The 14497-nt window shown below is 40.2% G+C and overlaps 1 long non-coding RNA gene across 1 annotated transcript in view; it reads right to left on the bottom strand.

Moving 5' to 3' along the window:
- LOC122796598 overlaps positions 1-11654 on the bottom strand; it is a 358936-nt gene extending 347282 nt beyond the window's left edge. The window contains exon 1 of the long non-coding RNA XR_006363996.1: positions 11523-11654. This is a non-coding gene — a long non-coding RNA (uncharacterized LOC122796598). The remainder of the gene's footprint in view (positions 1-11522) is intronic.
- Positions 11655-14497: the final 2843 nt, after the last annotated feature.

Genomic DNA, 14497 nt, shown 5'->3' with positions numbered 1-14497 from the left:
GCAGAACTTAAAGTGGACAGTACCTCTCATACTGAACCTGAGGAAATTGCCAAATTGCTAGCTGATAGATTTGGTGCAAACTTCACCCCCCTGTCCCCACCAGCCATACCCAAAGCATAACTGGCACTAGTCCTCTACCTAGTATTTCCAAAGAGCAGATCATATCCACACTCTCCAGTGCCAAAAACATGGCCTCTATGGGACCAGATAGCATCCTGAGCTACTTACTAAACAATCTAAAACAAGACCTAGCAGAACCCTCTTTAACCTTAGTCTGAGCACTGGCTTTGTTCCAGGATAGTGCAGAACAGCAACAGTAATCTCCTTGCACAAAGGGGATCCATCAACTGACCCTGGAAAATACAGACCCATAATCCTAACCAGTCTTACCTGAAAGGCCATGGAAAAATCATCATGGACCTTATCAACAAGGACATAGGTGACCTTCAAACTCGTGAGCTGACCAAGTTTGGCTTCGGTACGGGTACATAATGCTTATTGAACCTGGTGGACTTCTTCGAGAATGTCACTAAAGCCCTGGATGAAGGCAAAACAATACGATGAAGGCAAAACAATACATATTGCCTATATTGACTTAGCCAAGGATTTTCACACAATCCCACACCCAGGTATCATTGACAAACTCTCCCAGCTGGGGATTAAACCATACGTCACTAGATGGGTTGCTAAATTGCTCATGGTTAGAATGCATACTTCCCAAGTTGAGGATTGCATCTCTACCAGTAGACCAGTTACCAGTGATGTACCATAAGGATCTCTGCTGGGCACTCTATTGTTTGTAATATATTCCTCGAAGGCCAGGTGAAAGTAAATGGCCTTTAGCTTACCAAGTTCTCTGATGATTGCAAACTAAGTGCTATCACTGAGTCCCCAAATGATGTTAACATATAACAAAAGGAGCTAACACAGAGAAATGACTGGTGCCAAAGCCACAGACTAAAACTAAATGCAAAAAAGTGCATTATTACCCCCTTTGGCAAAGAGGAAGTCCCTGTAAATTACAATACTGACAGCACCCCCCTAAGCTCAAACCCAGTGGTGCAAGACTTGGGAACACAGGTTGATAGTAATCTAAACTTTGATCACTATGTGTTCATAGTGGTAAGGAAAGCCTTTTACATTGCACATCTCATAAGTTAGGGCACTGTATCCAAGACTAAGGATGTTATAACTCCTCCATACTCAACTCTCATCAGACCACTAATAGAGTACAATGCTCTCTTTACATGTACCTCACCAGATACCTGCAGTAGCTGGAGAGACCACAGAGTTTTCTCACCAATAAAATTCACGGCCTCTAACACATAACCAACATGGAAAGACTGAAGCTGTGTCATGGTACTCTGTATTCAGCGGACTACTGAGAGATGACTTGTGCCTGGCTTACAGAGCAGTCCCTAACCCTGCCCTAATGGAAATGCTGCACATCTGCAAATCAAATGGGACAAGAGTCACTCACTCCAGGGATCTCAACCTAGCCTGTGACATTAACAGAACATGCTGGAGCGACAGATATATCTCCCAGTGGTTGCCACTCCTCTGGAATAAACTCTCAATTCACATGAAGCAGAGCTCCTCAATAACCTTATTCAAGTGAAACCTACACAATTGGATGGGAAAACCATAAATTCAAGGTGGGGGTAGCACCTATGTCTCTCATGGACAGGGGGAGCCGGTGCTGATCACAGATTTGCTCTGCGAATAATGACTATTTAACCAAGGTCAATTAGGGAACACGGGTATAACATGGCTAGGCTTGTAAAGGCTCTAGGGCTATTAGCCTAGTAACCTTCTATGAACCTATGAACATCATCTGGGAGGTTCTGAGAATGCAGTCACGCAAACCTCCTTAAAACAGTACCAGTGGCCATAGCCCCGGAAGAAGCATCAACAGGGTCATACACACACTGAAAACAATGAGTAGTGACCTGAGCAATAGAAGAAACAAAGTTATATAAAGCAGATTTTTCCTCACAAGAAGAAATGCACATTCCTCCTACTTACACAGTTTGTCAAACTACCTCTAACATATGAGCCTGACAATTCAAAATTTTGAAAATCAAACTTGCAGAAGTATACACCTTTTTCCCCCTACACCTATTAACAGTTTTCCTATCCTTAAATGAATGAGTATGACTGCAATTAGCTAAGTTCTTAGCAGCAGTGGGATGAACCAAAGCTATAGTGCTGGGCCAGCTTTGGGAATAGATTATAAAATATTTATTTATTATTTTTTATTTATTTATTTCAGTTTGGTGACCGGGGAGGTCCACTGGGCTCGAGAGCCCGTTTTCAGTGGAGGCCCGGGGAGAAAAGCTCCACAGTACAATGTTAAATCACATAATGAAAATACTAGTAAAATACAAAGAACAATTATTACAATCAAAATAGGTGGAAATTCCACAAAAACAGTTGGCATACAGTATGAATTCATTTAAAATTAAGCAACTAAGATGTTAAGAAGAATTGTCCAGGAGGATGACAGGCATAAAACATAAGGTTAGAAGAGGGGATGTTAGTTACATTAACAATATATGACTAAGAGGCAAATTAGAGAGGTGAAAAGTTTAGCCAGGAGAGAAGGAGGAGGGGAGCTTGGGAGGTATAGAATGAAGAGTACAGTTACATTTTCTTTGAGTGTGCAGGTGGTAGTGGAGTTGTGTTTTGAAGGAGTGTAGGTTGTCAAATGTCCTCAGAGTAGAGGGCAGGGCATTCCATTTTTTAGCTAGGGTAAAGGAGATTAGAAGCTGACCAGCTGGGCGCTTTGGTTTGTGGATGGATATAAGGTTTTGGTGAGAAGATCTGAGGGGTCTGGGGGGGTATAAGGTTGAAGAATATTTGATAGTGCGGGGCAGCTGCTAGGTTGAAATATTAGTTTGTGGGCTAAGACAATTTGGAGGTAGTCTAATTGATTAGGGAGTTCAAGCCAATTTAAAGTTTGAAGGGAGGTGCAGCGATGGGAGAGGGAATTTGCCTTGGTGGCGAATTTGGAGATTTTATTGTAGCATGCTTCCAGTTTGGTGGTTAGGGTGGAAGATAGATTTGTAAACAGAGGAGCGCCATATAGAAGAGATGGGAGGAGATAGGTAGTGGCCAAGGTATGTCTAATAGAGGGGGAGAGCAACTGATTGTTTCTGTATAGGAGGCCGAGTTTTATGTGAGTTTTCTTGATGTTAAGTTGGATGTGGGTATTGAATTTTAAGTGTTTATCAATGGTGACCCGTAGTAGTTTGGCAGAGGGAACGATGTCAATGATGGAGTTGTTAAGGCTAGTAATTTGAAATGAGATTTTTTCAGTGGGGGTGGATTTAGAGTAAGTGAATAGAAGAATCTTAGTTTTGTTAGCATTTAGTGAGAGGTGGTTTTGGTGCATCCATTTTTCAGTGGTTGAGAAGGCGGTTTGAGTTAGAGTCTTGAGTTCTATAACGTTAGAGGCATAGCAGATCAAAGTTGAGTCGTCTGCGTATTGGACAATTTTGGTATTGGGAATAGCTTTGTGGAAATCGTTAACGAAGATGTTGAATAGCAGAGGGCCAAGTATGGATCCTTGGGGAACTGCTGTGGGGGTGGGAAGGAAGCTGGAGGAGGCTTGGCCCCATTTCATGGCTTGGGACCTGTCTAAGAGGTAGCTGGAAAACCAGGTTAGAGTTTTTGGGGAGATGTTGAGGTTAGACAAATGGTTTAGAAGATGGGAGTGGGAGATGGTATTGAAAGCTTTAGATAAGTCTAATAGAACTGATGAAACTAAATTACCAGAGTCTCGAGCTGAATTGACAGAGTGTAGGAAGGAGATAAGGGCTGTGTTGGTATTATGTCCAGGGCGGAAGCCGTGCTGGGTAGGAGAGAGCAGTTGGTGATTGGTTAGGAATGGCATGAGCTGCAGGTGAATGCATTTTTCAAGAATTTTTGAGATGGGTGAGAGGATGGCTATGGGGTGGAAGTTGGAGAAGTTATAGTTTTTGCCAACTTTATGGAGTGGAAGAATGAAAGCAGAGCACCATAGTTTGGGTACATAGGACTCGAGTAGTGTCTATTTATCAGGATGCTGATGGGGAGAGCAATACTTTCTGAGGCAATTTTTAAGAAGGAGGAGGGGATGTTGTCAGGGGCGTTGGTGCAGGGTTTGAGTTTGGATCAAAGTTTTTTTATAAGGTAGGTAGACACAGGTTTAAGTTCAAAGATAGGAGCTGAGAGAGGTGAGGTGGAGGAAACTTGGACAGAGGGGGGTGGGGGGATGTTGTTGGGGAAGGTTTTGGTTAGCTCGGCAATAGTAGAGTTGAAGAAGGTATTAAATAGTTTGGCAATTTCTTGGTCAGATTTGCTAGTATCAGGGCAGGGGTTGTTGGTTGTACCAGGCTTAAGGAGAGAGTTAATGGAGTTCCAGAATTGTTTGGGGTTTTTTGCATGATTTATTTGTAGATGGTTGTAGTAGGACTTTTTATCTATTATAACTTGTTTTTTGGCTAGGTTTCGTAGGTTTCGTAGTTGTTTGTATTTAAGTAAGAATGCAGGTTGTTTATGATGGAGATAGCTTTTCCAAGATTTATCTCTTTGTTGCATGATTTTCTTGGTTTCTTTAGTTAGCCAAGGGGCAGTCTTGGCTTTAACTCTTTTAGTTCGTATTGGAGCTAGGGAGTTTAGGATAGTAAGGAATTTGGAGTTGAAGAAATCAAAGGCTTCGTCTAGGGGGTAGTGTTTTTAGTGGGTTCCAGTTGGTGATTTTGAGGGAGTCAGAGAAGGTGGAGGGGTTAAAGTTAGATACATTTTGAGTATGCAAGACTTTGTGGGAGAATGGTGAAGAGGAAGTAGTTCTATGGGTGAAGGCAGGGAGGTGGTCTCCTAGTGGGTCGGGAGTGACACCAGATGTAGTAGTTCTGTTAGGGTGAGACACCAGGATCCAGTCTAGGATGGAGCTGGTGAGGTTGGTTTTGTTGGGCCTGGTGGTAGAGTTAATAAGTTCTGTAAAGTTGAAGAGATTGAGTGATATGGTGGGATTATGATTAATGATTTTTTGCCAGTCAATATTTACATCTCCCATTATGTAGGTTTCGTAACTAATATTTGAGGAGGTCCAAGATAGGATGTCTTCCAAGGTACTGGTGTTGTTACCAGGGGGAATGTAAAGGGGGATGATGCAGATACTTTTGTGGTCATTTAATTTTAGAATGCCAGTAACTATTTCAGCATTATTAAAGGAAGGGAAAGGATTTGGGAAGGGAGTGATGGATAAGTGATTGGAGTAGGTTAGAGCTACACCACCACCTCTTTTGTTTAGGCGGTCAGATCTGAGAGATTGAAATCCAGGGGGAAGGAATTCTGTGTCAGTTATGTGTGGTTTTAACCAAGTTTCAGAGATGGCTACTATGTCGGGTGAATTTTGGTTAAGCCAGGCATGAAAGAGGGTAATTTTATTAGCTAAACTTTGGGCGTTGATAGTGAGGAATTTGAGGTATTTACAATTTGCTTTGTTGTTGGAGGTAAGGTTACTTGTTTGAGAAATGTTTGGTCCAGGGTTGGGATGAATGTCGCCTGCTAAGCAAAGGTAAGAGAGAAGGTGAATAAGTTTGTATGGAGAGTGTTTGGTTAGGAATGGATGGTAGGGGGTTGGTTTAGGTTTGTAGTATTTGGTGGGGATTTGGAAGAGTTTTAATGTTGAGAGAAAGGTGGGGTGAAAGGGGGTTAAAGAGGCAGAGATATTGTGGAAATTATTTGTAGGGTAGGGAGGTGGAGGTTGATGTGGAGGGATTAGGTAAAGGTTGGTATAAGAGGTGGTATGGTACAGAGGGAGAAGAATGAGGAGCAGGAGTAGTGTGGGGGCAGGGAATATAGTGTGAAAAGAGAGCATCTTAGAAAGTTGTTTGATTAGAGGAAAAAAGAAGTTTGTAAGTTAGAAAGAGTTAGGTAAGAATTGGTGGGTGGGGAGGAGTATTGCTAAATGGGGTATGGTTGGTGGAGGGGGAGGTGGTTCTAGGGAAAATGGGAGGAGTAGTCTTGTGAGGGGATTGGGTGATGTAAGGGGGAGGGAGTATGGGATGGCAATAAATGTAGGACTACTGGGGGCGAGTGGAAATTGGGGGCAAGGTAGGGGAGCGGAGTGAGCCCGCAGGGTGAACGGAGTGGGATAGAGCAACAGGGCAGAAGAGTTCAGCTGAAAAAGTATCAGCCACTGCAGGTTGGAGCAGAGGTAAGTAGATAGAAGTACAGTAAGACTGGGTGGAAATTAGTAGAGTTTGAGCAACACTCGAGGAAAAATATAAGGTAGGGAAAGTGGAGAAAAGTTAGGGGAGGTTTGGCTTTGAACTATTTAGAGGTAAAGTTGGAAATAAAGGAATTAATAGAGTAGGAACAGGCAGAAAGGCGGAAAGATGGTGCCACCTAGTGGAGAAAGGAGAAATGGCAGGCAGAGAAGGATGGGGCGTAAGATAGAGCAAAGACTCTAAGGTAAAGTGAAAATAAGCAGTAAACAGAGAAAAAAGGGAGAGCCTTCAAAGGGGCACAGAAAAAGGATAGGAGGCCAGAGATCACAGAGTACCAGTGAGAGGGGAGTTGTTGTGGTCTGCGGTAGGCTGCTGAGTCACACACACTGAGGGACTGGTTAACAAATATGGAAGTTTAGCTAGTTGAGATTAGGTATAAGGCTACAATACATTTACTGAAAAAGTTTTAGGGATTTCAAGCTGAGGTTCTGTTTCAGGTGAGCCCAGACTAGTGTGTAGAGAAGTCCAGGTAAGCCGACTGAGCTTTTTCAGGAGGTAGTCCGTAAGTTTACGAGGTAGAGCGGGACCTTCAGGAGTGGAGTACTGTAAAGAGAGTGGGGAAAACAAACAGAAGTAAGTATAAGGGGGGAGAGAGGAAGAAGCAAAAGTGAAAAGTAGGGAGAGAAGAGGAAGAGGAGAAATGCAGGAAATAGATTGTAGGAGTTAGTGCAGGTTTAGAGGGAAGTAGTGAAGACAAAGAGGATATATCTAGAAGAAGGGTATGTTAGAGTGAGAGTTAGAAAATGGAAGTTAAAGATGGAGGAAAACGGCTGTTGAGGGAGAAAGCAAGAGAAGGCAGAGAAAAACCTTGTGTATGGCACTTTCATACAGTACAATTCAAAGTCAAAGACAGTTATGCAATTCAGCAGAAAAATGCATTAGTAGAATACAGTATCAATTTCAGGCAAACAGATATGTTTGAAGCAAAATCATAAAAAAACATTGTACTTCTACAGATATACAAGAGAATGGCTAGGCACTTTACATATGAGGTGTATGTATATATATATATATATATATATATATATATATATATATATATATATATATACTGTCAAAGCAAGGAATACCATACACTAGAACCAGAATAAACATTTGTTTAGGCAGTTAAAGAGGAAAAAATTCCTGGCAGCCTGTCAGGCTTAAGGCTTAAAATGGCTAGGCATGATGTAATTTCTGCTGTTTAATGGGAGGCTAGGCAATGAATTGTATTAGCTAAAAGAGGAGAATAGGAGTTGTGTAATTATTAACTAAGTAAACATATAGACTAGCTGTTGGTAACAACCATGTAGGCTATATAATGCCAGCTGTATAAGAGGCTAGGTAATGTAATTTATCAGCTAAATGAGGAGAATAGGTATTGTGTTATTATTAACTAAGAAACGTATGGGCTAGCTGTTGGTTAAAACAGAAAGACTGTTATAAGGTTATATAAAATACTGAGTAACTTTATTCATCCTATCCATCTTTTTAAAGGCAGCTGGCTATCAGGAAAATTGCAAGCAGTAACATAGACATCCTCTAAAGCTGACAGAACAAGAGGAATGGGTATCAGTTCTGGAAGATATTTCTGTAACAACTTACAACATTTTCTGAGGGACTAAGAAACCTCAGTGTTTTCCCACTGAAAACACTGGCACATTCTAGTAACAGTCACAGAGAAAGAGAATTTCCCCACATGGAGAATCAGATACTGAGCTCTCCTCTGTCTGAATAGGAAATCTCCAAAAGCTGCAGAGGGCATGGCGAATACCTGGCCCATAGTGGCTGTATGTGCTACACCAGAGGGATATGGGTTAAAAGATGAGTGTTCTGAGGTACAACAAATGGCCACTCACCTATGGCTGAAGTAAGTTGCTAGCCTGTTGTGGTGGCAAAAGCTATTTGCTTAACATTTTCTTTTTGTGGCTGTAAGAAGTGGGACTGACAGTATATTCCATAGTCAAGCTGAAAATGGAGCCTCTTAATCAGGTAAGACAAGCAGCAATTGCTTGTGGAACTACCAGTTCACCAAAGTTAGTTTTTTTTTACAAAAAGCACAGCAAAAATCACTTTACAACCCTATGCCAGCCCCACAAAGGAAAAATAAACACAATTTCTCCACAGAAAATAATTTTCAGTTAGTTTGCACTACTTTTAAACTGACAGAAAAAATGAGTGCTCCATTTAAAAGTACACAAGAGTCTCAAGACAGTCCATTAAAACACAACACTCCTAGCTTTAAAACAACCTTCCCGAAGAGGAAAGTAATAAACATAAAAAAAATTAAGAATTGGAAGGTTGTTTTTTTCCCAAAAGGATCTTAAATGCCCAGCAAAGGAAAGCACAGCCAACTGTCGATCCTCAAAAGCCACAGAGGAGTGTACTTTTCAGTGGCAGTACAGCTTTGAAGGGCTTCTCACCAAAATCTGTCTTAGTCAACTCAGCTCGAGCTGCTTGACAGTTTGGGTGTGGAGAAGGTGCCTTGGAGCTTTAGAAGCAGGCCGGCTGTTATATCCTTGGCAGGATATAACCCATGCACCTAAGACTACTGCAACAGTCAGTGATCAAAGTGATGAACACAGATGACCAACCACTTACATCTCCCTTTTTCAGAAGCAAAAATATATGATCTTGGTTGGTAGAATTTTGCAGTATAATTCATTATAGACTACAGACTTTACACTCTATCTTTGATAATGTGCTTATACATTTCCATCATTTTTGTCACACTCCATTTTTACACTTGTGTTTCTAAGTAGTATCTGACACTCCTTTCAAACTATCAGGGGAGATATATGCCTGGCATACAAGACATTGTCAAACCCCACTCTGATGAACCTCCTGCATATCCACAAAATAAACAGCACCAGAATTATCCATCCCAAAGGCTTAAACCTTCTCTGTGATATAAACAGGACATGCTGGAGAGACAGGTATGTAACCCCAAGACTACCCCTTCTCTGGAACAGGCTATCCATGTGAAGCAGAGTTCCTTCCTAACCAAATTCACACATAACTTGGACAACTGGATGGGGAACAGGAACTTCATCTCTGGTTTGGCACCTATGTCTCTGATGGACAAAGGCAGTCTGTAAATGGTTCATGTCCCAAGACCCTGCTTGTAAATGTTTTACCTTCCAAGCTCCTGCTTACACTTATCAAGGGTAACAGAATTTGCTGGTGATTTGGGATGCATGGGTAGGCTTAAAAAGGCCCTTGTGTTTGTTAGCCTAGTAAACACCTATGAACCTATGAACTCCTACCACAAGTGGGAAGAGTTATGTGCTGTTTGGTATTCAAAATTTAAGCAAATTAGAAGTTCAGATTTTTGGGGGCCTTTGTACCTATTTCAGTGTCTGCAGGTTGAGAGGTATGGTAGGGATACAGCAAGCAGAACACAAATCAAGCTGTATATGAATATATAACAGTGTCTTTTATTTATAACTACACGCTTAAATAACCCTTATACACCCCTGCTACTTGCATCATAACTTTCTTTTAGGGAGTGAAAAAACAGAAACGGTTAAGTCATAGCCCAGGGCATGTCTAAACATGTCTGTGGTCTCAATGCACAATACGAAGTAATGGAATTTCTGGAGCAGATCAAAAATACTCCAATGACGTAACCAGGATGAGTGGGGAAAAATGGAATTTTAAAACAGGGCATGAAGACAGTGCCAGCCCAGCAGTATGGGCAGTGATGTCATATCTAGGGCAGGTTCAGGATGTTGATGTTCAAACTTAATTTCTATGGACTCTTCTGATGACCGCAAACAGAATGTTTGACTTCCAGAACAGGGTGAATCTCTGTGTCATTTTCAGGCATGACATCATTAAATGTGGAAATTACATCATCAAGGAAGTCAGTCAAAAAGGATTAGTCCTTTTGACATTTAGTATACACATATGCTAATGAGGCTTGCTTTTAAGAAAGGTCATTGTCATACTCCCACAAACGACAACATTTATCCACAAAATTAAAAGATTAACATTTTTTTTCTAAAAGTAATTTTGTATTTATTAATAAGGGAGAATAATATGAATTCACAGTTTTTCTCTAGCTCCTGTTCAGTCTTCCATAAGTGTGACAAAATGGTTCAGCGTACTGCCAGTGTGCACAGTTGTAAATCTAAAAAAGGATAGTATCTGAGCAACTCAGAGCTGTTCATTATGTTACACTGGTGTGAAGTCCTTTCATTTCCATGCTTACTGAGTTGTATACTTATACATTTCTAGAGCTTCACTAACTCAGTTGTATATTTCCGTCTTCATTAACTTCTTTATACTTATCCAAAGGATGATGTAAGTATGCAGGCTTCTTAAATGTTTAGAAGCAGACCCGGTGTACACAAAATGGTAAACATATCTCTCTCTTTCCTAAGTAAATGAATAAGTAAATAAATAAGCAAATAAATAAAGGCACCTGACTGTGGTCCTCTGAAAATCAAGTACTCAACAGAATTTGTTAATGGAATGCTACCAACAACATTAGCTCCAGATTATCCATGTTTTCAGTCATATTTTGCACACATTATGTGCATCTGTTTCTCTTTTTCACAGTTGCTCAGCCAAATCAATTAAAAGGAATGCAATGAAATACGGTCGTGTATAACTACACACAAGTAAAATGCACTGTAGTTATATTCAGAAATGTTGGTGTCACTGCTCCAATACTCATGTTCTTAGATTTTATTCCAGTGCTTCACTTATGATGCATAGCTCCTGAAAGTTGAATAATATTCCTCGTAGTTTGAACAATGACTATGCCTTGAAAAAAACCCAACAGTGTCTACACTTTTTTTGGAGGGATGGGGTTACAGTTCGCTAATGTTCAGGATCAGGAAACGTGCACTTGCAAATCAGTTAAAAGGAATGTAATGAAATAAGACTGTATAACTACACCCAAGTAACATGCATTGTTATACTCAGAAATCTTTATGCAACAACTAGCCACAACAAAGTAGGTTGACCTTATTAACAACTGTTTTCATGCTATTACAAATACGATGCCCAGAAAGGTCAGCACGGCGTCTTAATTATCTAATTTTAGCCCCTGCAACTGAAAACAAAACATATTAAATATGCAATGTTTATTACACTTTAAATACTGAATACGAAAGGAAGCAGAAGGAAAAGAAAAACTCTTTTCAGCCACTGAGCCTGCTAAAGCCTGCCTCTTTCTGACCCATGCTAGTAAAAAGCTACAAATCTAAGGCCTGATTTCAAACACTTGGCAACTGAAAAACAGCTCCAGTTACTTACATTACACGTTGCAGCATATACAAACTTTGACTATCCCAACGCAAATGTGCCAGTGAAGTAGCTTGGAAAGAGATTATAGGGCCTATGAGTACTTAAATGCAGTGCTAACCAGTACATTTCAGGTGCCAGGAGGAGGAGACTTTCTAGTCTGTGGTTCCAACGATATGCAAAACCTGCAAATAACTCTGTCTACGCTGCATGAACAGGAGGTTTAACTTTGGGGAGGAGTAGGTTGCTAAGAAATGGCACTTTGTCAGTTCTGCTAGATCAGCAAAATAGTTCTCAGAAAAGATTTAGGTTGTAAATGATGCAAGAAAACTGAAAGCACAGCAGATGGTCAGCTTGAAATCTGTTTCACTGCCCACAGTCACAGTGTTTCATTGTTCTGTGACCCAATAGTTAAATTCATTATAAAAATATACTTCCCACTGCACTAGACATGAACACTTATATAATAAACCAGCTGTTTTCAGTGATAGTTACCACATACACAAAGCTCTTCGTCTTGTGGCCTTTGAAATGAACAGATCTAGTTCTACTCATCTACAGTTTCCTGTCACAGCATTAAGCCACTACAATGCAAACCCATTGGACAGCCCTTATACAGTAGCATTATACTCAGTGTGTTAGACATGAATATGAGAGAACTATAAAATACAGTTAGCCAGATAAGACTGACAAAACCACCATGTGGCCATGACCTACTCTTGAGAAGTGGTGTAAACTTAGGCAAAACCTGACAACCCTCCCCAATGAGCCATAACTATGAAGTACTGCAAATGTGTGAGACAGCCAAAGGTGTAAGACAGTGGTGAAAGACTGAAAAAAAATTAAATAAACACACAGTGGTTCATATTCTGTCAGTATGAATCTCATATATCATTGAGGACAAATAACTTTCCCTGGGGAAAAAAATGATTTCCTGAGGGGAAAATCCAGTTCACAAATTGAAGTAATGCATGTGCTTACCACTCATATCCTGCTACCCAAGTACCTGGCAATCTTATCAGCTGGTTAAAATAATGACAGCTGATGAAATGAAAATTCGCAAGACACTTTTAGTCTTCAAACAGACTGTATTATGCCTTACCTCTTAAATACCACAAAACTAAAATCAACCACAAACCATTACTTCAGGGCTGCAAATCTATGCTGATGCAGATTACAAGTTTGTACTTTTGCATATTGAGAGCCGCAACATTTAGAAAGTTATAGTCAGTACATCTCCCTCACATCAGCAACCCCATAATCTTAACATTTGGCTTTGTAGAATGAAGGGGTGACTCTTTATGGTGGCTCCATCACAGGACTTTGTCCAAGAAAGGTCCCTTTAAAGACCTATGGAGGGAAATGCAGTAGTCATGCAAGTATAAAAATGCCCATCCAATAGATATAATTATGCGTGAAGAATATTATTAATTAACTGCAGTTTGTATTTTAAAGCACCTTGTTTGGTACCTGAATGCTACAAATGCCTGACTGCATTAAACATAGCCTGGCTATGCAAACCTTCAAAATGCATATATCTTTCAAACCTGCTAAATGACGAGACCTTGAAATACAATATTTACAGCCAGCAAAACCATGCCTGACCCAGTAAAGGTACCCAGCAATTTGATCTTTGTAATGTTGTTTATGAAAGCCTTAGTTTTAATTTCCTGTCTCCTACTACAACAGACACCATACACTCACAGACACACACACACACACACACACACACACACACACACACACACACACACACACACACACACACACGCATTTTTATAGTAACATTTCCTCATGTGCTTATCTCATACTTGCCGCCACCTTCATATGCACATATTTCAGTGTCTCTATCAGCTTTTCTTTCTGCAAGCTTTCTTTGCAAACATGTATTTTGCTAACACTGTTGTGATGCCTCCTCTAAAATATTTCAACTTCTTGTAGTTTGTTCTATCAAGGTATGAAATCTACAACAAACTCCATTAGGAACTCAGAGCCATACTAACAATTTTATGTCAGGGACATGGGATTTTAATATATCCCCCACCTATTTATTATTCACAGTCTCCCATACATCAAACTTGAGCTCACTGGGTTATACTCAATTTGCTCCAGGCACTTGAGGAAAACTGGGCCTGGCTTTCAACACATTACAGGATGAAGAATTTTGAGTACTGATGAATGCAGATATCCTGCAATATAATTGACTATCTAGGGGAAGAGAATATACTGTCACAATCAACAAGTACAAAACACTGAGATCTAAATTTTTTTCTCACTCTTTTTTGTCAGTTGAACAGGTTATCTTTACGTATACACAGAAGTTAGTTGTTAACCAAATTTGAAAGCTCTTTAGATTCATAAATGGGTCAATTAGCCTTTTCACTGAATCCAGGGTCTGTTTTAATAGTCCTTTAGGCCCTTACACAGTTATCACAAACAAACTATGAAGTATGAACTACTGTCCTAAAACAGACAGCTTTGAAGAGATGGTTTATTGTCCCATTACAACAGTTTCTATATTGTTTGTGCTTTTTCTTGTAGGAATGGATGTTTGATTAGATTCTGTTCGGTCATCTAAGGTATGAAATTGGGCAATGTGCTTCAAAGTGAAGTCTCACCAGTAATCACTGCACTGACAGACCTATATTAATTATGTGAGAACCATTTAAACTGTAATCTTTGAATACTATAGTATTGTAAAGGACTTTATCGCTCATCTATTGTGCTAGTTCACTATCTAGAGATTATCAGCAATAATAAAAATGCCCCTGAATCGAGCCCTAACTTACCCTTATCATCCATTTACTAGTGTAACCACTTAATACTGCATTTTTCTGCTAGTCAACTGAAGGCCTTTTTGTGGTTACATTTAAATTGGTTTTCCATACCGTCCCATTCAATGCAGCCCAGATCCCCAGATATGCCTCTTCTATGGTAAATGATCCCAGCTCCCTGTTAAAGAAATAAGGTATATTTATCACCTAAAA

Source organism: Protopterus annectens, chromosome 3.part0 (assembly GCF_019279795.1).
Source record: "Protopterus annectens isolate FY-2018-M chromosome 3.part0, PAN1.0, whole genome shotgun sequence".
Classification (NCBI taxonomy): Eukaryota; Metazoa; Chordata; order Ceratodontiformes; family Protopteridae; genus Protopterus; species Protopterus annectens.
The sequence above is the reverse complement of the archived record's forward strand: the minus strand, read 5'-3'. Positions and strand labels throughout refer to the sequence as shown.